Here is a 24,525-nt window from a genome sequence, read left to right on the forward strand (position 1 = left end):
ATCTAGATCTGGACTATCTCCCAAGCTTCAGGCTCGTACCATGGTCACAGGTTCTCTCTATCTGGAGGTCCCACCACTACCACTAACTACCAACATGTCTTTTCATCCTCTAGAATGCCTTGATAACAAACTTCCCTTTATTCTTTCTTTCAAACCCTTACCTTCTCTCTTAGAATCATTTCTATGTTTTGATTCTATGACGGAAGAGTAGTAAGGGCTAGATAATTGGAGTTAAGTGACTTACCCAGGGTCATACAGCTAGGAAGCTTCTGAGTCCAGTTTTGAATCCAGGACCTTCTGTTTCTAGACCTGGCTTTCTATCTATTGAACCGCCCTTCCACAACTGCTTTCTTAAATTCTCTTGGCTGCATGACTATCTCTTGGTCAGCACCCTTATCTTCTGGAGCAGAGTCCTTGCCCAGGAGCATTTAACCTTTCATTCCAGAACTCTGGTCTACAGCCTTGTTGTCTAGACTGGCAAAAGTCATTGGTTACTTTAATGAGAAGAATTTCAGTTGAGAGAATTGGTGGGAAGTCATGTGGTAAAAGGTTAGAGAGCAGAGGCATTGTGGGTAGGGGTCCCTGAGGCATTGTGGGTAGGGGTCTCCAAGGCATGCCTGTTACTAATCCCTTGGCTTTTGCTTGTGATTGCTAACCTAGAAGGGAGTGGGAATGCACACCTGTCATCCCTGCTTCCGAGGGCATCTCACGTTGGAGCTCTTCTATGTGGATTTTACGGTAGGGCTAAAGCTGACTCGGTGTGTGCACAAAGTCCAGCAGAGGAGGGCCATCAGGCTGCTGAAGGAGGAGGTAGGCCAAAATGGAAGCAACTTTGTCTTGAGTACTGATTAGCACTGGGATAGTGCCGGTGAGTGAGAGATGACGGGCGCCAGAGGACCATAAAGGATTCAATTATGGAACCTCAGAGCCAGAGGGGAGCTGCGAGACGAATCCCCTCTACATCCCGACAAACGGTCGGCCAACCTCAGTTCCGGGAGATCTGTTTAGGGGCCATTCTGCTTGGAAGCTTCCATCTTCTTCAACTCCTATTAAACAAATGTGCCTGAAGCCTAGCTTTACCATGGCAGAGTGTATTAAAGCTTTACAACAAGTACACAAAGCCTCAGTGCTCCGAAGGGCTTGAGATGGCTCTTTTAGCCTATGGGCATAAAAACTCCCTCTCTTCACAGAGTAGGGATGTGTGTTCTGTAACAACCCAGTAGTGGCTGTTCTTGTTACTCCCACTTGTCTCTGGTGCCACAACAAATCAAGAGAAATACAGAATACAGTCTTACTGAGAAATAGAGGAATATTGCCTGAAACAAGTTGTTGTGGTGTTTTTATGGACACTGAGGCTGAAAAGCTGCAGTTTCATGATGGAGAGGAAAGAGCTCTGGTCTGAGTGTCAGGAGACTTGAGTTTAGCTCCAATTCTGCCCCTAAATTGTTTGGGCAAGCCTGACAACCTCACTGGGTCTCAGTGTCTTCATCAGAGGCTCTATAGTGGGACTGGCGAACTTTTTTTGGAGTTCAAGTGCCCAGAGGGCAAATTCAAGCTGTTTGTGAACCCCCAAATTATGGAGAAAGCTGAGAGAGAAAGTGCTTGCTTTGGGTGGTTGGACAGAGGGGCCAGGCATGCAAAAAATGTCCTGGGCACTGGGAAGAGGGGAAAAGAGCAGCAACCTGAGTGCCGGCTCTGCATGCTAGCCACAGCTTTGCCAAAGCAGTGCTATGGAGTAAAGGCAGTCTGATGTAGCGGACTAAATGAATAAATGAAAAAGCATTAATTAAGTGTTGAGGCGACAAACAAAAAAGCCCACACAGACCTTGCCCACAAGGAGCTTACCTTCAAGAGGGAAGACAACACACACAGGAGTGACAGCCAGGGAAGGAGCCTGAGATTTGGAAAGTTACAGGGATGATGAGTATAGACTTGGGAGAGTACTTTGAGCTCTCCTTTCTTGTGGTTTTTTCTTCTGTGCTACTGGAGAGTATTTTATTTTAGTGTGAATTCTCTTCCATTACTGCAATAGACTTTACAGAGAAAAGACTAATGGATAATGTTTTTTTTTCTTTTTTCCTTACCATCTATTTTTAAGTATATCAGATAATATATAACAATAACATGACACACACGATGTTATAAATATATAATAAATATACTTATCCAAGAGAAACAAATTCTCACATTAGCCACATCCAAAAATCTGCCTCCTTCTTTTTTTGTCTCCCTTTCACATCTCCCTCCTCTCCAAGAAGTCAAGGACTATGATATAGATTATACATATATTATCATATAACACATATTTCCCAATTTGCCATGTTGTGAAATGAGACACATACTGCTTACCCTAGAGAAAAATTCGTGGAGGAAATAAAGTGAAGAATGGCATGTTTCAATCTGCATTCAGACTCCATCTGTTCCTTTGATGGTGGTGGGTTGCCTTTTTCATCATGTCCTGGATCCTTGCCTTGTTGGTAATAGTTAGGTCATTCACAGTTGATCATCACATATTATCGTTGTTACTGTGTACAATGTTCTCCTGGCTCCGCTCACTTTACACAAGGTGTAATTTTTGTAATCACCTTTTTTGTCATCTCTTAGGGAACAATTTTTTTTTGTGATTTAAAGGAAATTTATTTATTTACAAATAAATGTTTAGACCACACTGACTACATTCTCAAAGCGGTTTTAGATATTACAAAAACATAATTATCTTTTAAATATAATATCAAAATTTTCAAAATTTGAAACTCAAGTAGGTGATGGAGGTTTTTAAGTTTTCTAAATGTAGATTTTCTACTTCATTTAAAGTGCTCATCTAGTAACAGTGAATATCTTGACACAATTATCCTTTCCACAGCTTGCCAACTGCAACCATTCACTACCGTCAGGATCCTCAGCATGTCCAGCTCTTCCAGGAGAATTCCTCTAGCATAAGTTTTTGACTCCTTTACCATCATATGTCACAACTTGTTCAGCCACTCCCCCGATGACACACCTTTCTAATAGCAATAGCAGTATTAATTTACTCCTGGTTCCTGAACTGGAGAAAAGGGTGGGGAGGTCATCATGAGTATGCATGCAGCTTGGTAAGGCATCTGGTCAAGAAATAAAGTGAGACATGGCTGGAGGGGTCTTGATCTGAAACTGTCATCCATGTGAGACACTAGACAATCTGAATGGCAGGATTCTGGGGCAGAAGATCTAAGTCACCCAGGAAATGGACTCTGAAGTCAAGGCTGTTGGCTAAGAGATATCTGGAGAATCAAGAAATGATTGTAAGAAAGCAAGACTTAATAATAGTTTCTAAGTGGATTGAATTGGCAGAGTGAGTTGCTTAGTTTTTATTTCCATTGTGACAGACTGATAATAAATGAATTTATATTCTAGCAGATGAGGATTGGGACATATATTAGAAAGAACTTTATGATAATATGAATTATAAGATACTTCCATGCATATGTGAAGGAAATTGGGAAACTGAAAACTTTTAAGAATAAAATAATTAAATAGCAAAAAAAAGGAGAAATGTCTATAAAGGCAAAACGCATCAAAAGGTATTAAAACAAAGTCCTCTCTATCTTTTACAACTGAGTTATTAAGTCCTTTAAAAACTATATTTTCCAGGCATGGAGTATAGTGGACCAACATTATCATCATCCTGGTGCGGGTCTTCATCACCTTATATATTTTTTTAATCCTTACTTTTTGTCTTAGAAACAACGTGAAGACTGAAGCACAAGAGCTAAGCAAACTGCATTAAGTGACTTGCTCAGGATCACAGAGATAGGAAGTGTGTGAAGTCAGGTTGGAACCCAGGACCTCCTGATTCCAGGTCTGGTGCTCTATCCCCTGAGTCACCTGGCTGCCATTCTGTGGTTCTCTATTACCTTCAGGATTGAATACAAAGTGCTTGGTTCCAGTTTTCTTACACTGTATTCCCTTTCACATACTCCAGTCTAGTGATGCTGCTTTTTGCTGTTCTCCCACAAAACATTCTTACTTTTTTACACCAGGCTTTTTCACTGGCTGCCTACTGTGCCTGGACTTCTCTCCCTCATTGCCTCCATCTATCTCTTCATTAAGCTGAAGTCCTTTGGGTCCCTGCTAAAGCCTCAGTTTGTATAGGAGACCTGTTGTCTCCTATTATCTCCAGTCTATCCTGTCTGTCTCTTGTTTGCACGTAGTTATTTACATGTTCTCCTTGAGTTCCTTGAGGGTAGGGAGGGTTTGTGTTTTTTGTTGTTTGTTGCTTCCCCAGTGCCTGGCACACAGTAACATGCTTGGTTAATGCTTGCTGACTTGACTAACAGAACATTGGTCAAGGAGCCAGGAAGACTTGGGTTCAAATTCTGCCCCAGACACCTCCTAGGTATGGTATCCTGAGCAAATCACAATCTCTCTAAGCCTTAGTTTTGTAAGAAATTAAATTTAGGGTTTGACTAAATATGAGAATTCTAAGGTAATATTATAGTTGCCAATTTAAAATATTATAGCTCAAGTCGAAATGACTTTTAGTAGTGTTTATTTACAAAGAAGTGGAAAGAGTGAAAGTAGAGAAATATAAGAAGAGGATAGAGAAAATGTCTAGCCTATCACCCTAAGTGTTGCTCTGGTGTCCAGCTTAGCCCCAGCAGGGCTTGTTAACCTGAATTCAGCCAGAGAACCTGGTGATGTCTTATGCAAGGGCTCCGCCTACGCAGCCTCCTCTAGAAAGGGAAAGGCTCTCCAAAAGGAACTAATCTCTGAAGAAGCCAAGAAGGAAGGCCAGCTACTCACTCATACAAAATGAAGTCCAAAGGGGAAGATCCAGGAGTGGTCCTCCAAGATGCAGTCCAAGAGCCAAAGTCAAGGTACAAACTGAAGATCTAGTCCAAAGCCATCTCCAAAAACCAAGTCGCTAGCTGAAGTTCCCTGGACAGGAAGTTCAGGACTTTTTATAGTCCTGTTCCCACTTCATTTCCTGTCCCTTCTTCCACTTCACATGGGCCATTCACAGCTTCCAAATTGCCTAGCCCTGCCGGGGTGTGGGGAGTGGGTGTGTGTGTGGGTATGTGGGGGTTGTGTGTGTCAGTGTCTATGGGATCCACTTCTCATCCTCTGGTGTAAATTCTTATCAAAAGATTCATAAGTTTCTGACTGTTGAGTTAAAAGGGTGGAGCTCTCTAAGTAAGTCACTTGTGAATTCTCTTATTTGATGGCTAATGAAGTGTTAAGTAGGGGTTTCTTGATTGAATTGACAAAGAGAATAAAGAATTTCCTTTCACAGCTTTTTCATTTATAAAATGAGGATAAAATAATAACAATATCACTGAGTTGTTAGTAGGTTCAAATGGGATGTCTTCAAAGCACTCTGACAAAATATTAAATCACAATATAGGTGCTAATTATTAATATGAGCATCATTAGATTGAATAATAGTGAGCATTTATATAGTGCTTTAAGGTTTGCCAAGAATTTTACATCTCATTTGATTTCTACCAAATCCTGGGAGACAGATATAATTATTATCCCTATTTTACAGATGAAAAAGCTGAGGCTACATAAGGTTAATTGACTTGTCCAGGGTCATCACACAGTTAATAAGTGTCTGAGGCAGGATCTGAATCCAGGTCTATGCACTATATCCTATATGTGTAGCTAGACTTACATGTGGGTCTTGTCCCTCTCCACCTACTCAATAAACTCAGTGGTTTTCTCTCTTTTTGAAAAACTCTTACCTTCTATCTTAGTATAAATTCCAAGTTAGAAGAGTAGGTAAGGGCTAGCAAACTGGGCTAAATGACTTGTCCAGGGTCATGCAGCTGGGAATTCAGGAAGATGTGATTCAGATCCTGCCTCAGATTTATATCTATATCTATATCTATATCTATATCTATATCTATATCTATGTCTATGTCTATGTCTATGTCTATGTCTATATCTATACCTACATCTATATCTATATCTACATCTATATCTATACATCTATATATATTTGTCTGTCTCTATCTCTTTCTGTTTTTTGTTTTCCTTTTCCTCCTCCTATGCCAAGATTCTTGAATCTCCAACGTCAAGGTTGTCAAGTAATATAGTCTGAAGACCACAATTGATGAAAGGACCTCTAGAAGACCTTTAGGATCTTGCCATCAAGGAAGGGAGTGGTGGTGGTGTTGTAGGAGCATCATCTATCCCACACACTAGGCTAGTTTTTCCATTCAAAGGTAAATGTGGAAGAGAGAAATTGGAAAAGCTTGCAATAAACTTTGAAGCTCAGTGCTACTTTCTGGTGGCCCATGGACAAAGCTTGCAACAAGGCAGGAATAGCTGAGACTGGTGACCTGTCATTTAAAGGAGAGCATTCTGTTTGGAATGTTACCAGGAGAAGCAGTTGGAGGAAGGGGAGGAGACCAACTGAAGTTTGTTATGTCTTTGGCTTTGAAGACAGAAAGAAATCTGTTGTGTCAGGCCTTGAAGCCTGAAGCTTGAAGGTGGTCTCTTGGCTTGGAAGACAGAAGAAAGAAGGACAAAGTCCAGCTCTCTCTGATTTTCTCTGTTTGATTCAGTGACTGAACTTCCAGACCTATCAGCCATTTCCCCAAATTGAACTATATTCTACCATCCTTCAACCTAAGACTCATTCTAGTATTAGGGAAATCCAAACCCTCTTTCCCTCCATTTCTTATATTTTCTTCTTTCCCAACAAACCCCTTACTTAATTTAGAGAAGAGAAAGAGTATTTTATTTGAGACATCATAAACTCACCCTGAACTGATTTAAGAGACTAATAGAAGATCAACAGGAAGGGGGAGGGAAGAAAGGGAGGCTTAAGTGAGGAAGAAGGGAGGAATGGAGAGAAGGGAGGAAGGGAGGAAGGAAGAAGATTAACAGCTCTGATCTTTAGTTATCATTTACCATTCAAATAATTCCCTTATTACATAACAAAAGTATTCTTCAGACATCATTGGTCTAGGAGTCCAAGGGCGTAAAGCTCTTAATGCTACTTTCTGGTGGCCCATGCACAAATTTAGTAGGAATTCTAGTTCTCAAGCCTCTGGCCATCACACCACTGTGGCAAATAAGGAAGCAGAGAAGTTGCATTCAACTGACTCAATGCTATAGCCTTGTTGAATATCCTTTCCAGGGTCTCGTTAAGTAAACCTCTGTTAACTGTCAGATGGTCTGAGGATCTCATTTCATTCCAGTCCCAAACTGAACCCTTGCATGGGCCTGAATCAGATTAGGTCCATGACAATCTCACAGGGGTGTTGTGACAGAAGTAATTTGTAAACCTTAAGAAGTTATAGAAATACAAAATCCTGGCAAATTCCTCAGTCTTCACATTTCACAGATCTTTGAAGAGTGGAAAGAACACTGGATTTGGTGTTAGAATATTTGAGCTTGATTCTTAATTTTGCTGCTATCTGAATGACTTTGAGCAAGCCATTTCTCCTCTATGGGTCTTGGTCTCTTCATATATAAAAGGAGAGAACTGGACCAGTTGATCTCTAAGCTCCTTTCCAGATTTAGATGTGCAAGTACTATGACTAGATTAATAGTTTTGTTTATTCATTTAGCTTGCCAGAAAGCACTTGATTGCCTGCATTTTACTATTAGTCTCTTTTGGAAGTATTAAACTATTCTTAGAGCTTGGGCACATCCTCCCTTTGCAGAGGAGGCAGATCTCCGCAAAGTCTGTCCTCTGCCTGGTCTCCTTCAAGGGCTGTAGTCTCTCTTTATGTTTCTCCCAGCAGCCTCCTCCTTGTTGCTGATCTTGCTTCAGCTTTCTTTATTTGATTTCTCCAGTGCTGTGAGCATTAGCTACAGTAATATCCACCTTTGATTGCACAAATAATTGCAGAGATAAAAGGTAACGCCCTTGGTTTGTGCGTGGAATCTGAAATGAATTTGTAAATGGGTATGTGGCTATTCATTCCTTTCCACCATGGTGCGATGATTTCAGCTCCTTCGATAACAGCAGACAAAGAGAGGATGTGTTTTGTGGGAGCTGTTAAATTACATACTTTAATGTGACCACCGTGTCTGCCGATTACAAATATTAGCCCTTTGAAGCTCAAGACTGGTGATCAAGACCGAATCAGCAATTGGCCACTCATTTGCATTGGGTGTTATTTCCCCCACAATCATGTGTTCTAAGGAAGCGATTTCTCCTCTCTCCCTCTCCCTTTTCCCCAAGGCTTCCTCAATTACTTTTGGTTCAGGTTGACTTACCATTTTATTACGCCTAATGAAACTCAGATGGGAAATGGGTCAGCTCGGGTCAAGCTCCTCAGCTTGGGAAGGCAAAACTCTGAATACCAATCCTTCTGGGGTTTGTACGCCGGAATCATGTCAACTCGTATTTATGGAGTCTTTGGTGAGTTGCATTGCACTGAATTGTAGTCTGCCTTGTGCTGTATGCTGGGGAAGGGGAGGAATGGAGGATGATGCCTGAAGCCAGAGCAGTTCAAGTCTTTTCAACAAACACTAAGCATCACCGAACATCAGGTGCCCACTATGTGCAGTATTCTACATTAGCTACTTGGGATGCAGAGAGGGCAAAGCGACAGCACCTGCCCTCAAGAGGAAAATATGGCACATGTACAAATAAGTTCCAGTATCCCTTCCAAGTCACAACTTTTCCCATTATGAATTCGATATAGTGTGGATCAGTAGAAGAAATGAAACTGGAATTTGGGGGGAGTTTTGCAGAAGCTGCAGATGACATGAGAAAGCCAGCAAGTGATACAGAAGTTTAGAAACTCAGAAATGCACAACATATATATTATGTGTTATCAACAAATGTTATCTCTTAATACCATAAATATACACAATTTCTTTTTGAAGCTGAAATAAATAAAAAGTTCACGTTTGCAAAAAGAATGTGAAAGCTAGCAGATGACACAGAAAGGTTAGAAATGTAGGTATCTTAAAAGTTCAGTAACTCATAAATACATAAAATGAATGTGCTGTCTATTTAAAAAATATCTTTTTTATGCATGCAGTATATTCAGCATTAAATTATTTTCCTCAATTTGTTTCATTCAAATTTTTTCATATTTGTTTTGTATTTTTATATTTCTTTTTCATACTTTCATACTTTTAATATCTTTTCATACTTAAAGTATTTTTTATTTATTTTTATTTTTTATTTTTATTTTATTTTTTTAATATTTAATATTTTATTTGATTTGATCATTTCCAAGCATTATTCATTAAAGACACAGATCATTTTCTTTTCCTCCCCCCCACCCCCCATAGCTGACACGTAAATCCACTGGGCATTAGATGTTTTCTTGATTTGAACCCATTGCTATGTTGATAATATTTGCATTAGAGTGTTCATTTAGAGTCTATCCTCTGTCATGTCCCCTCAACCGCTGTATTCAGGCAGTTGCTTTTCCTCGGTGTTTCTACTCCCATAGTTTATCCTTTGCTACTAAAAATTGAACTACATATAACCTGTGACCATAAAATTAATCGAAATTTTACAAGAAGATTCTGCAAGCATCCCATTAAATAAAAAGAGAATATTCAGACTTCTTCTCCAAAATTTTTGTTTGGATTTCCCAGATTTCAGGGTACCTTGTTCCTAATCCCTGAGCTGTGGAAGGGATACCTGTATAATATAAGAGGGAATTTGAAGGTGGCAATTCAGGTAAGTCAAGCATTTACTATGTGCCAGGTATTGTGCTAAACAGTGAGGGAATAAAAAGTAAGGCTGGGGCAACTAGGTGGCTCTGTGGATAGAGTGCCAGGCCTGGTGTCCAGAGGACATGGGCTCAAACAACCTGGGCTCAAACCTGGTCTCAGACACTTCTATCTGTGTGACCCTGGGCAAGTCACTTACCCCAATTGCTTAGCCCTTGCTGCTCTTCTATCTCAGAACTTATACAAAGACAAAAGATAAGGGTTTTTTTTTTTTCCAAAAAGGAAAGTCAAAAGTAAAAGAGAAGAAAGAAAAAGAAAGGCCAGGAGAGCTCCAGATTCCTTTGAGTAGGAAGAGATGATTTTTATCTGGAAGTATGAGAAGAAGCTTTGTGAAGGAGATGGAACAAGCTGAGGCTGGAGGGAGGAAAAGAACTGGCCAAGATAGAGATGAAGGAAGAATATATTTCAGGGTTGGGAGATGTATAGAGAGAGGAGAGGGCAGAACAAAGCAAAGAAGAACTAGTACTCCTATTTTATTGAAACACAGAGCATGTGAAAGGAGTGATATGAAGTGAGGTTGTGAAGGTAAAGAGGAGTTAAATTTTGGAAGGACTGAAGTACTGAGCTAAAGAGTTGGTATTTTGTCTCATCTTCTTAGAACCAAACCAAATAAGACAAAACTTAATAGAAATAAGTAGAGACTCTCCCATGTGGGTTCAAGAAATTGACTTTACTAGTACAACTTGTTTGCTGAGATTAGGGCAAAGGATAAAAAGGTAAATGAATATAGTGAGAAGTTTTATCGTTCATCCTCTATTTTTCAAAGAGGACCAATGGCATCACTGGGTGATGTCTTGACTTGCATCTGAGTTGGATTTAAGAGAGTCAGAGTTACACAAAGTTCTCAGCTTCACTCTCTCTTCTATAGTCTTCTATAGTCTATAGACTATAGACTATAGTCTCTCTCTCTCTCTCTCTCTCTCTCTCTCTCTCTCTCTCTCTCTCTATATATATATATATATATATATAGACTATAGACTATAGTCTATATATATATATAGACTATAGACTATAGACTTCTATAGTCATCGAAGTCCAGTGGCAAGACAAAAGTCAAGATGATTGAGGATGGCCTGGGATACAGTGGATGGGCTTGGTGTCTTCATTGTTTGACCAACTCTAAGGGCTTCATGGCTCCTGTTTAGCCACCTTCATGGCTCCTGCTTTAGCCACCTTCATGGCTGTTGGAACAAATTGTTCTCATCTGCCAATTCTGCCAGGGAAGCCTTTAAATACTTGGAGTAGACATTCCCACTTAAGTCCTCAACAGGTTTGAGGCTTCTAGGTTACCCTCAGCCTGGATTAGCTTGCCTGCCAAGATGGTTTCACCAGAGTGTGGTTGCTGTTCATGGTACTGCTTCTTGGAGCCACAGATGAAAGTTGGGTGAAAGTGGCTACCATAGGTGGATGAGCAGCCCTGAAAAGGGCTCAGCAAGCTCTCATACCAGCGGTACTAGTCCTCCCTGAACACTTCATATAGCCCTAAAACAGAGCATTTCCATACACATAGCAGAATCTGAAGATAGAATTTTGTCCGAAACCATGAATCTTCATGCAGGACTTTTAATGATCCCAACTTCTCCCTGAAATAAAAGGCCACCTTTTTAGCAATTATATATATATATATATATATATATATTTTTTTTTTTTTTCAGTTTTGCTTGGTGGTGATGAATTATGGAAGAATGGAAGCTGAGGATCACCCAGTGGGCAATGGAATGACACAGGATGGGTACCATTGGGATGTAATGCATTACACAGGAAAAATAATGCAGAAATGGCACAAAGTGGTCATCTGAGAGATATTTGAGTGGAAAAAAATAGAGATCAATCACAAAGAGAGTGTGAAGATAAAACAATGGATAGCCTCCATGCTTCCCTGATGTCTATACATGTTATGAGATTTAGGGGATAAATCCCTGGGAAGAATTTGTGGGAAGACACAAACAAGATATGTGAAGGACAGGAAGGCACAGATGCATTGGGTACATCACTGGAAGGAGTACCTATAATCCACAATCTATCACAGGTTCATCATGTTATTAGAGTGAATGTGAAAAAGAAGTTGTTTAAAATTTTTTTTATCTCCTCTCTTAGAATCTATAATTGATTCCAAGTCAGAAGAGCAGTAAAGGCTGGGCAATGGGGATTAAGTGACTTGCCCAGAGTCACACAGCTAGGAAGGGTCTGAGGCTAGATTTGAATCCTGGACCTCCCATCTCTAGGTCTGGCTCTCTATCCACTGAGAAACTTAGCTGCCTCTCAAGAAGTCTGGGCTGTAACAGTTGTTGCCAGAAACAGTCAAGTCCCTGAGAGTCAAGGTTTCCTATTGAAAAGAAGGAAGGAGACTGATAGGTCACAGTTACAGTGTGTTACATGAATCCAAGTTCTACCTGCTAGTAGGGGAAGTTCAATGTTTCTGCCCAGAGTTAAAAAAGAGCAGAATAATAATAGCTAGTATTTATATAGCATCTATTATGTACCAGAAACTGCTCTAAACACTTTACAATTATTATCTTATGTGATCCTCACAACCACCCTGGGAGGTAGGTGCTATCATTATTCTCATTTTACTGATGAGGAAACCAAGGGAAAGAAAGGTTAAATGACCTTCCCTGGGGCCACGCAACTTGTGTCTAAGACAAGATCTGAACTCAGGCCTCTTTGATTCCAAGGTCCATTTTCTATTCACTGCATCAGCAAGCTGCTCCAAGAAAGACAGGATGCACAGAGCCAGACAAGTCCCCGAAGGAAGTTCATTCTCATGAGTGCTGAGTCCTTCCTGATTGTGGAGGAGAAAATCTGGGTCTTGGAAGCTCTCTGGCTGGTGACCAGATTTCTATCTCCTAGGTTTGTTTTTCATTTGAAATCTGGAGAGGAGGGGGAGGGGGGAAAGCTTGCTTTCTAAGTGTGAATAGTAACACTGAGAAAGCTTAAGTACAGTTCTTAAAGGAATGGATTAAACAGCACCCAGTTTCTCAGTTCACTGCAGGCTGCCAGAGGCAGTGGTGGAGATAAAGAAAAAGCTAGAATAAAAATAATCTTAGCATCCTGAAGGGAAGGGGGAGAGACCACCAAGGTGATTAACCCTAGTGTGATTCACTCCCCAACAGGGCCACATTGTCATTCTTGGAATTCACACCGGACTCTTTCTCTGGCTCCATCTGTTACTAGTCCTCCAGGTCACTTTGGTAGTTTCTCATTGGGGTGGTCAGCAATCACCACTAGGGTTACAGAGGCTCCTTCTCCCGTCCTCAAGGAGAATCTTTCCTCTACCAGGGCTTCTTAACTTGAAGTCCTTGAACTGGCTTATTTTTCTTCTTTTTTTTAAACTTTTATCTTCTGTCTTAGAAGCAATACTCAAAGGGAGAGATTCAAGAACAATCTCACCAAATTCCAGAGTCTCAGGTCCACAAAGCAGATCTTTCTTTCACCAGCCTCCAGCTCCAACTCTCAACTCTGAAGAAATCACTTTACAGAAAGTTGCCACTGCTTTTAAAGACGCTTCTTTGCATCCTTTCCTGTGATTTCTTCCATTTTACATGGACCAATTGTAGCTTTAGCTTTGCTTAGGACTGTCCAGGGGGCAGTCATTTGTGGGTCACAGACCTCCCCATACTTAAGGATAGTGGGGTGTATACACTTCTGGTGATTAAATCTAAAAGTGGGCAAGCAGAGAGGTAACCCCATCTTCACAAGACTACCAAAGGGGTCCACAACACACAAAAGCCTAAGAACCCCTCCCCTAAATAACACAAGAGCAGTTTGAGGGTTTAAAAGATACTAAGAGAGTGACAGTGGCAGCTCTATGGATGCTTGGTGGATAGAGTGAAGGGCCTAGAGACAGGAAAACCTTAGATCAAATCGAGCTTCAGACACTTACTGACCGTGTGACCCTGGGCAAGTCACGTATTATTTTATTTCATTTTATTTTTAATTCTAATTTTAATTTTTAAAATATTTTTATGTTTGGTGAGTCACCTTGTTTGCTTTAATCCATTGGAGACGAAATGGCAAACCATTCCAGTATCTTTGCCAAGAAAATCCTATGGACGGTATTGGTGTGCTTTGGTAGTCCATGGGGTCATGGAGAGTCTGACTGGACTGAACAATAACAACAGAGAGTGATGGAGTAGAAAGACTCCATTCTGGAGCTGGGAGACCTGGGTTCGAATCTTGTTATTGACTGCAATATTGAGAGCCAGTCACTTAATCTTCCTTCCCATTGAGCCTATTCCCATTTATCCCGCATAATTGTCTTCTCTCCCCTATTAGAGTGTGAATCTTGAGACTGTCTTTGCTCTTTTTGGTATCTCCAGTCCTTACTTTTTAGGCACTTAATAACCATATGATGATTGACTAATTCTTCTGGCCCTCACTTGTAAAATAGCACAGTTAATTCATGTGCAGTTGGTCAACTTTTCCTAATCCCCCCTGCTCTGGGTGCTTATATCTTTTTAAAATTGATTCTGAATATGCCTATGGGGGTGACCCAGTACATAGAGCACTGGGCTCTATGTCAGCAAGTCAGCTCTTTGTCAAGAAGTCAGCAAGATTCATCTTTCTGGGTTCGAATCTAGCCTCAGATACTTACTAGTCATGTGACCCTGGATAAATCACTTACCTCTGTTTGTATCAGTTCCTCATATGTAGAAGGAGCTAGAGAAGGAAACGGCAGACGACTCCAGAATCTTTGCCAAGAAAACCCCACATGGGGCCATAAAGAGTTGTACTGGACTGAAAAACAACTGAAAAAGAAGAACAACAACAACTTTAGTGTGTGCTGTCTCACAACAACAACAACTTTAGTGTGCGCTCTCACAACAACAACAACAACAACAACAACAACAACAACAACAACAACAACAACAACAGTATGTGTTGTCTCACAACAACAACAACAGTATGTGTTGTCTCACAACAACAACAACAACAACTTTAGTGTGTGCTGTCTCACAACAACTTTAGTGTGTGCTGTCTCACAACAACAACAACAGTTTGTGCTGTCTCACAATAACAACAACAGTGTGTGCTATCTCACAACAACAACAGTTTGTGCTGTCTCACAATAACAACAACAGTGTGTGCTGTCTCATAACAACAATTTTAGTGTGTGCTGTCTCACAACAACAACAGTGTGTGCTGTCTCACAACAACAACAGTTTGTGCTGTCTCACAATAACAACAACAGTGTGTGCTGTCTCATAACAACAATTTTAGTGTGTGCTGTCTCACAACAACAACAGTGTGTGCTGTCTCACAATAACAACAACAACAGTGTTTGCTGTCTCATAACAACAATTTTAGTGTGTGCTGTCTCACAACAACAACAGTGTGTGCTGTCTCACAATAACAACAACAACAGTGTTTGCTGTCTCATAACAACAATTTTAGTGTGTGCTGCCTCACAACAACAACAGTGTGTGCTGTCTCACAACAACAACAACAACAGTGTGTGCTGTCTCACAATAACAACAACAGTGTTTGCTGTCTCATAACAACAATTTTAGTGTGTGCTGCCTCACAACAACAACAGTGTGTGCTGTCTCACAATAACAACAACAGTGTGTGCTGTCTCATAACAACAATTTTAGTGTGTGCTGCCTCACAACAACAACAACAACAGTGTGTGCTGTCTCACAATAACAACAACAGTTTGTGCTGTCTCACAATAACAACAACAGTGTGTGCTGTCTCATAACAACAATTTGAGTGTGTGCTGCCTCACAACAACAACAACAACAGTGTGTGCTGTCTCACAATAACAACAACAACAACAGTGTGTGCTGTCTCACAATAACAACAACAACAATAACTTTAGTGTGTGCTGTCTCCCCTAATTGAACCAGAACGCCCCAACAGCAAGGGCTTTCATTTCGTCTTTGTATCATCCTCAATGCCCAGCACAGTGCCTGGAGTGCAGCAAGTGTTTAATGAATGTTTTTCCATCGATTACTTCACAAGATTGTTGGGAGGGCAGTTCTTTGTGAACATGAGAATGCTACATAAATAAAACAAAAGGGAGAGATTTGCAGAATTGTCTCGAATACAAATCTGAAATGTTTTGTTTACCTTTTGAAAAGGGCATCTTTGAATGGTCCTCTCCACCCAAGGAATATCTATTTCCATTTGAAGTCCTAGATTTTCCAGGCATATTGCTAAGAAATAGAGTGGTGAATCGGTGGATTATATCAGGCACACAAAACCTAGTAATAAATGGCCATAGCAATTTAGTATTTGATAAATCAAAAGATTTAACCTTGTGGGACAAGAATTCACTGACTTAAAGCCGTTGGGAAAATTGGGAAATGGTATGGCAGAGCCTGGGAATAGAGGTCAGCAGGAGTATGTGACCTAAATATAAAGAATGATATTGTAAACAATTAGAGGAGCATAGAATAGTCTAACTGTCAGATCTATTGAAAAGGGCAGCATTTAGTACTAAACAAGAGATAGAGAGCATTATAAAACGTAAACTGGATAATTTTGATTATATTAAATTAAAATTTTTTGTACAAAGAAAACAAATGCAACCAAGATTAAAGGAAAGCAGAAAGCTGGGGAATTTTTTTTCTTCAGCAAGTATCTCTGCTAAAGAACTAATTTCTCAAATCTATAGAGAACTAAGTCAAATTTATAAGAATAAAAGTCATTCTCCAATTGATAAGTGGTCAAAGGATGTGAACAGGCAGTTTTTAGATGAAGAAATCAAAGCCATCTACAGTCATATGAAAAATGCTCTACATTAGTCATGATTAAAGGAATGCAAATCAAAAGAACTCTGAGGTACCACCACACACCTCTCAGATTGGCTAATATGACAGGAAAGGAAAATGGCAAATGTGAGACAGGACATGGGAAAATTGGGACACTCAAAAGTCTATTCCTTATCTGAATAGAGAGCCTGTCTAAATGCTCTCCCTCTTCCTCTGGCAACCCTGACTTCCTTCAAGACTCAGCTCAAATCCTACCTTCTACAAGATACCTTTCTTGGTCCCTCCCACCACTAAGTGTCTTCCCTTGTGAGACTCTTTTCTATCTACTCTGATTAAATATCACGTGTCCACAGTTGTTTACATATTGTAAAGGGCTGGCAGTTGGGGCAGCTGGGTGGATCAGTGGATGGAGAGCCAGGTCTAGAGATGGGAGGTCCTGGGTTCAAATCTGGCCTCAGACACTTCCCAGCTGTGTGACCCTGGGCAAGTCACTTAACTCCCATTGCCTAGCCCTTACCACTCTTCTGCCTTGGAACCCATACACAGTATTAACTCCAAGATGGAAGGTAAGGGTTAAAAAAAAGGGTGGGCACTATATTTTTACTTTCTGTGTATCCCCATTCCTTAGCACAGTACTTGGCACACAGTAGAGCTTATTGAGTGACTGAATGAGTACGAATTGGCATGGTATTGTGGATAGAAGACTGTCCCTGGAGTGGGGAAGACCTGGCTACTAGTTGGGTAGCCAGAAGTAAGTCTTGGAATCTTATTTTTTTTAAAAGCCTTTTCTGTCTCAATTATCAATGGATACAAATGATTGTTTGATACAATGAATTGATACAATTCTGTATCAATGATCAATGATCCAGATCAAATATCAATCTGATATAGAAAAGTGGTAAAGTCTGGGCAACTGGGGTTAAGGAATTTGCCCAGGGTCACACAGCTAAGAAATGTTTGAGGTTAGATTCGAACCCAGGTCCTCCAAGCTTTAAGCCTGGGGCTCTATCCACTGTGCCACTTAGTCCCCGCTAGACAACACTCTTAGAACTCTTAAGTTACAGGGGAGTTTTGACAGGGATTGAAATCACATCTGGGCACCCCACCTTCCTTAGGAAAAAAAATCCCCAAACCAAGAGCCAAACAATCAGGCTTAGCCAAGTGCTAGGTGCATAGATTGATGAAAACAACAAACAGAAATCTGTTTTAGTATTTTATCAGAGTAGAGTGACAGCAAAGTAAAGTGGGCAGAGAGCTGGGAAGACCCGAGTTCAAGTTCAGGGGACCCTTCAAATTGGGAAATGCACTCAACAAAGCCTTGTGCCAATGGCAGGGAGACTGATCCCACCCCATCTCCCCTTTCTTTTTTTTTAAACCCTTATCTTCCATCTGAGAAGTAATACTCTGTATTGGTTCCAAGGCAGAAGAATGGTAAGGGCTAGGCAATTTGGGGTTGAGACTTCTCAAAGCTAAACAGCAAGGAAGTGTGAGGTCAGATTTGAACCCAGAACCTCCGGTCTCCAGGCCTGACACTCTCTCTCCTGAGCCACCCAACTGTCCCTAGAAGGGAGATTTTGAATGAGCTTCTGTTCCATATCTGGGCTAGACAATAGTAACTAAGATTTCTTTGATATAGAGAATTCCCAGATGAGGAAACTTCTTTTACTAAAGGAGGTCAGAACTTCTTCTGCACTTTAATAGCTTAAGAGAGTTGCCTCAAGCCCTGGTGTCAAATTCGAATAGAAAGAGGGACCATTAAACCATACATAAAGATCCCTGCAGGACGCAGATTGACTTAGTTTTAAAATGTAATATTAGCTATGGTTTATTGCATTTTTATTTATTTTGCTAAATATTTTTCAATTACATTTTAATCTGATTCAGGTCCTATTTGGCAGTGTTGTGGGCCATGTGTGGCCTGAAAACCGTGTGTTTGATCCCTCTGGCCTAAAGCACTGGCTTCTGGGCAGCTGGGTGGCACAGTGGACAGAGAGCCAGGCCTGGAGTGGAGAGGACTTGGGTTCAAATCTAATCTCAGACGCTTCCTAGTGGTGTGACTCTGGGCCATTCACTTAACCCTGCTTGCCGACAGAAAGTAAGAGATAAAAAAAAAAAAAGCACTTGTCAAAGTGACTTGTCCAGGGTCACACAGGACACTATATGTCAGAAGTAGGATTTGAATTCAGGTCTTCTTGGCTTCAAAAACAGCTTTTGTTCTATCTACTATATCAGTTTTTTTTCTTCCTTTGTGAGCCCATTTCAACAGCAAAAAAGATGTGAAATAGACCACCCATGATATTCAGCGATTATTTACTGCTTCAGATACCATTGCAGAATTTCCAGCATGAACTATTTGGTTTATTTAGCATCGAACCCTCTCAAGGGGTTTGCAGACCACTAAATAGGAGCCACTGCCCCACATCACTCTATTGCTCTACTTGATCAAGGAAAGATGAAATAGATTGTGTTTTGGAGGGCAGAAGGTAGGATTTATCCAGGCTCAGGATTTCATTCAGAGGAGATACTTGGGGGGAGGGGGTAGAAGTTCTCTATAAATGCAGATCAGCAGCCCCTCAGGACCTTGTAAGATTTAGTGGGGGGGGGGGTACCAAGAGGTCAAGTCACATGTCTTGGTGCCCAGCTAACTACAGTGATATCCCTGAACTTTCTTTGGTAATATCATCGGTGTTTGCCCCTGAAATTTCCGTCATGCCCATTGATTGATGGTTTACCAAGTACTCAGAAGAAGCTAGAGCATTTAAACAAACCTTCCTTCTCTTTTAGAACCAATAGAGCAGTAAGGGTTAGACAATTGAGGGCGAGTGATTTCCCCAGGGTATCTGAGGTCAAATTTGAACCCAGGACTTCCCATCTCCATGTCTGGCTGTCAATCCACTGAACCACCCAGCTGCTCCTAAGCTAGAGTATTTTTGAAGATTTCGTGGAAAAAGTATGTTACAGAAAGATTACATAAAGATGCCTACATTATTATTTTAGAAAACCTCTTACTCTTTAAATAATTTGTATGTTCAATCATATCATTTAAAGCTCTGGCCATTTATTATATAGTTCATGAATTTTAATAGGTAGGTGTACGATCTTAATTATTTCTATGCAGATTACTCTTAGTTCTAGGTACCCAGCTCTTAAGTCTTTCTCCTACTCCAGTACAAACATCAACCGCTTATTAAACATTTTTAACTGGCTGTCCCATGGGAATCTCAGACTCAGCAGGTACAAAGCAGAACCCAGTTTCTCCCCCAAAGTGACCCTTTTTCAGAACTTTTCCATTTTTTCTTTCTTTTCTCTCTCTCTCTCTCTCTCTCTCTCTCTCTCTCTCTCTCTCTCTCTCTCTCTCTCTCTCTCTCTCTCTCTCTCTCTCTCTCTCTCTCTCTCTCTCCCTTTCTCCTCTCTTTCTCCGCCCTCTCCCCTTCTCTCTTTCTCCGCCCTCTCCCCTTCTCTCTTTCTCCGCCCTCTCCCCTTCCTCCTCTCCCTCCCTCTCCTTTTCTCTCTTCCTCTCTTCCTTTCCCCTCTTCCTCCCCCTCCTTTCCCCCTCCCTGACTTGCACCCCAATCTTTTCAGGACCCCATTTTAGAGTTAGTATTTCCCCTACTGTTGCCCCCTCCAATTACATCCAGCGTACCTGCCCTATATTCTGAGACCCTGAGTAAGCTTAGCTGGGGGAAGCCAGGAAAGAGTAATTGAGAACAAGGAACCCAGAGAGGACCCCAAACTCCCCATCTAGGGATAACTCCCTTGCCAATGAATCTCCTCGAACTTATCTCACTGTTCCTCAAGCCTCTGGGTATAGCCTGGAAAATCCGGAGTTTGAGAAGGACCTGAAGAGGGAGACGGGGGAAAGAAACTTGTTGGGGTTCAAAATGATCATGCGCCCGGAGACCGGAACGTCACAGGAGTATCAACAACAGTCTGTTTTCCATGTAGATACTTGCATTTTGTCACCAGGGCATTCGCCCTTCAGGGCATTTGTCAGGGCAAACCAGAGACTCCCAATAAAGTCTTTTATACTTTGGCTTCTGCTCTGAGATTATGTGTTCATTTAAGTGGAGGGATCCACCGCGCGCGACTCCATCCCACACAGTAGGCACTTGATAAGTGCTTGCTCCTTGATACCGGTCTAGGCATTTAGCTACAATAAATAGGGTGGTCAGACAAAGGGCTGGGGTGCTGGTGATAGTCCAATAGAATGGAAATAACATTAACTGCAGACACAAAGTCCTTAAAAGGGTCTGAGGAGTGATCACATAACCTGCATTATCTGGCTTACAGATCTGGATCCGAACGGGGCCTCTGAGACCCCTTAGCTCATCTCCCTCGTGTTAGAGTTTTAGAAACTGGGGCAGCTAGATAGTATACCGGATATAGAAATCCAGGCTTGGAGACGGGAGAACCTGGGTTCAAATCTGTCCTCAGACACTTCTTACTTGTGCCATCCTGGATGAGTCACAACCCCAATTGCCTAGCCCTTGCCCTTGTCTTAGAGTTGCTACTAAATTAAAAAAATAAAGTTATGGAAACTGAGAACCAGGAAAAACGACTTCTCCAAAGTCAGGTAGTAATCATCAGGAGTGGCATTGAAAAGCAGGCCCTCTGAGTCGGAACCAGTGCTCTTACTACAGTACTATCCTGCTTCATTCAAAAATCCTTCCTTACCTTTCATCTTAGAATACTATATACTGGTTCCAAGGCAGGAAAGCAGTATTTGAATCCGGGACCTCTGTCTCTGACCTAGTTGCCCCCTTCCTATCATATTAGAGAGAATAAAATACAGGAATTCAGAGCAACTATACAATACTTGTTTCTCTAGACTCTCCCACGGGGAACAGAGACTATAGATCATTTAACTTTATTTTTCAGAACTAAAGGGAATGTGGAAAAGGCAGCTGATACTGGCAGTTTGAAGTGATATTTGTAACTGTTTTGCTATGAGATGTCTCTCAGAGTGTATTTTTTTTTCTTTTATCTGTGAGGATCTATGAGATAAATTCCGGAGAAGATAGAGAGAAAGAAGGTAAGAGAAAACTTCGTAAGAGAATTGTCTTACTTTTAGGTTATTATAACAAATATATTCTAGCCTCAATCTCCTAAATTACAATTTATTTCTAAGGATTCTGTGGTATCCTGACTGGTTTGTGGGGTATCCTTTCCTCTTGCTACTGGCTCTGGTCCTTACTGGCTATCTTCCTCCTGTTTGAGAGGGCCAATAACTAACATCCTAGTTCCATTTAACAAAGTTGGTAGCTTTTACCAAGGGACATTTACTTCACAGATAAAGCACAAATAAGTGTACAATCATCTCCTTAGTTCCACTTTTGAGTACATAATCCCCACTCTTCCATGTAAGTCTCTGTGAGTGTGGATATTAAACTCCTAACCTTGCTCAATTGCTACCTATCATTGATACCACTAGGTTCATGTCCAAAAGTGGCGTTGCTGCCTGGGGAATCCTGTTAGGCTGATGTCCCAATGGCTACCCCTGAAGATCATTCCTCCTTCCTGAATTCTTGGGACATCAATGTTTCACTGGTGTAAAGCCTGACCTGGCTTCTGACTTCCTGATTTCCATGACTTGAACTTCTGACCTTTGAAAACCTCAAGTTTGAAGACTCCATTCCCTGCCTCAAAAGCCATGAGTAAAGGAACCATCTTGCTCCCACAAATATGAATGCAGCACAGGGGAAGTACGAAGGTGATTCAGGTCTTTTTGAAGATATCAGTAATTCCAGCTACACAGCCAATGGAAAAAGACTGCTTGCAACAACATGGTAGGCAACCAATGGCTGCCAACAAGTGGAACCACTTGTGGAATGTCTACCTACATGTGCACTTTCTCACATGTCATCACTCTCCTCCCAGGAGCTGCTCCTTGTCATCCTTCAGTTGGATTTAGTAAACTGATGGGGGTATTTGCATGTCCAAGACCATTATGACATTAGGAAGGAGCATTAGAAAGAGAATTCTATGAAGAATCCATTTGTCCACCTCCAGAGAAAGAACTGATTACTAGAAACAAGCAAGACATAATTTTATATATGCACATATCTTTTTGTTTCTCTAGTACAGGAAGGGAAGGTGGGAACAGAGATACCTGGGAACTTGAACTGAAGTTACTTTAACAAAAATTTGTAAGAAACAAATTAATTATTTTTTAAAAAGAAAAAAGTCTGTGAGGAATTGAATGTTTTAAATGTATTCTGGATAGACTGTTTTCTCTTATGGCTAAAGAGAGAACAAAGAAGGACTAACATAACTCCTTTTATGAAGAGACCATATTTAACTTTTATCTTGAAGAAAAATGAGGAGGACAAAGAGATTCTTGAGAGGCTAAATCAGGATCTGGAGTGAACTGATGTGAAGCTATATTTCTGGAAGTGAAGCCATCTGCTACTATGTTGAGGGTTTGAGGTGACGTTAAATAAAACAACACACAGAAAGTGTTTTGTAAATCTTAAAGGTATTCAATGCTGTCAATCATAATTATAAGTAAAATTCTAATCTATGTATTATTAACATTATTTCAAAATTATATATTTAATAATTCTCATACTTACTGAATCATAGGAGATGAAGAGATTTCATATATAGAGGTATGAGTAACTACTATTAAGAAAGGAGGTCATTTAGTAAGCAATACCTAACAACCCATGGTGGGTGGGTGTGTTGAATCACCCAATATTGAGAAAGAAGTGGCAATTGTATTAAGAACAAATCCAAACATACCCCTGGCCTGTCAGAGTGTTGGGAGGAGAAGATTAAAAAGGAGAACGAGTCAGGTTGAGGAATGACTGACAGATGAGGTTGAGCAGTCTATGCAAAATTTGCTATGCTAGAGTTTAGTGTCCTTGTTCTAGGCCATGACATGGACTTTGAAGGATGAGTAGGAAGATGGAGAAGGAAAAGGAGGGGAACATTTCAGGTGGGAGGGAATGGCACGAATTGATGTTGGGGGGGGGGTGGACAGGGAGGACATTAGTTTGACTGTAGTAAAGGCTACATGCTGGGAAGTCCTGGAAGATGAGGTTGAGGCTGTATATATGGAGGGCAACAGCTGAATATGAAAGGTACTTAAAAGCAGGCAGAGAAGTTCAGATGCCATGTGGTTAGAAAGAGGAGTGCCATTTAAGGTTTTTGAGCATGATGAAATCTATAGGTTAAGAAGACTAATCCTCTGATGATGGTAGGCAGGATAGATTAGAAGCATCTCGAATAAGGTATGGAGAAGAAATCTATTGCCATGATCCAGAGGTGAGAGGATGATGGAGCTAGCCATGGACTAGAGAAGGGACCCATGGGAGTCAATTGAAATGGAGAATTTTCAGTATTTGTTGACTAACTGGATATAGGGAATGAAAGCGAGCAGTATCAAAGGTGACTGAGGGAGAGGAAACTATCCAAAACATCTTTCTGGCTTTGGCATGTGAATGCGTCCATGTGTGTACATGCATGCATTCACATATGACCTCTCTCATTAAAGTGCTGGCTCTGTTTTAGAGGGACTGTAGGGATTACTCTAATTGCTGATACTTCCTCTCTTGCAGGTGTTAGATTTGTTTTCAGTTTACTGCATTAATTAGAATGAATTTTAATGACTATAAGTTGTTTAGATGGGAAGAAATTAGAATAAATTCTATACAGGGTCTGGATGTGTTTGAAAAAAAATCTTAAAGTATTTAAAAATGCAGATCATAGATTCATTTGGATGGAACCAGGAGTTTGCAGGTAAATGTTTAACAACCAGCTCTCCTTAGAGGAAAAAAAATTATGCTTGACACACTATTAAATTTAGTCTGCATTATTAACACTTTCTATACCACCATTTTCTTAAGTCTAGAGAATCAACAAAACAACATATCAATCCCTTATTTGTAGCATTTGCCAATTTATAATTGTAAGTGCTCACACTGAAAATTTAACAACTGGCTCTTGATGCCCCCAAAGGGGCTCTTGCCAGCCTCTATACCCCTAAGCCCTGGTGCCAAAGGAATTCAGAGATCATAAAGTCTAATTTCTTCTTGAAATAGGAATCCCTTTTATAACTTTCTTAGAAGATGGTCATCTAACTTCCCCAAATAGACTTCCAGTGATGAGAAACACT

This window comes from Monodelphis domestica, chromosome 4, assembly GCF_027887165.1.
Source record: "Monodelphis domestica isolate mMonDom1 chromosome 4, mMonDom1.pri, whole genome shotgun sequence".
NCBI lineage: Eukaryota > Metazoa > Chordata > Mammalia > Didelphimorphia > Didelphidae > Monodelphis > Monodelphis domestica.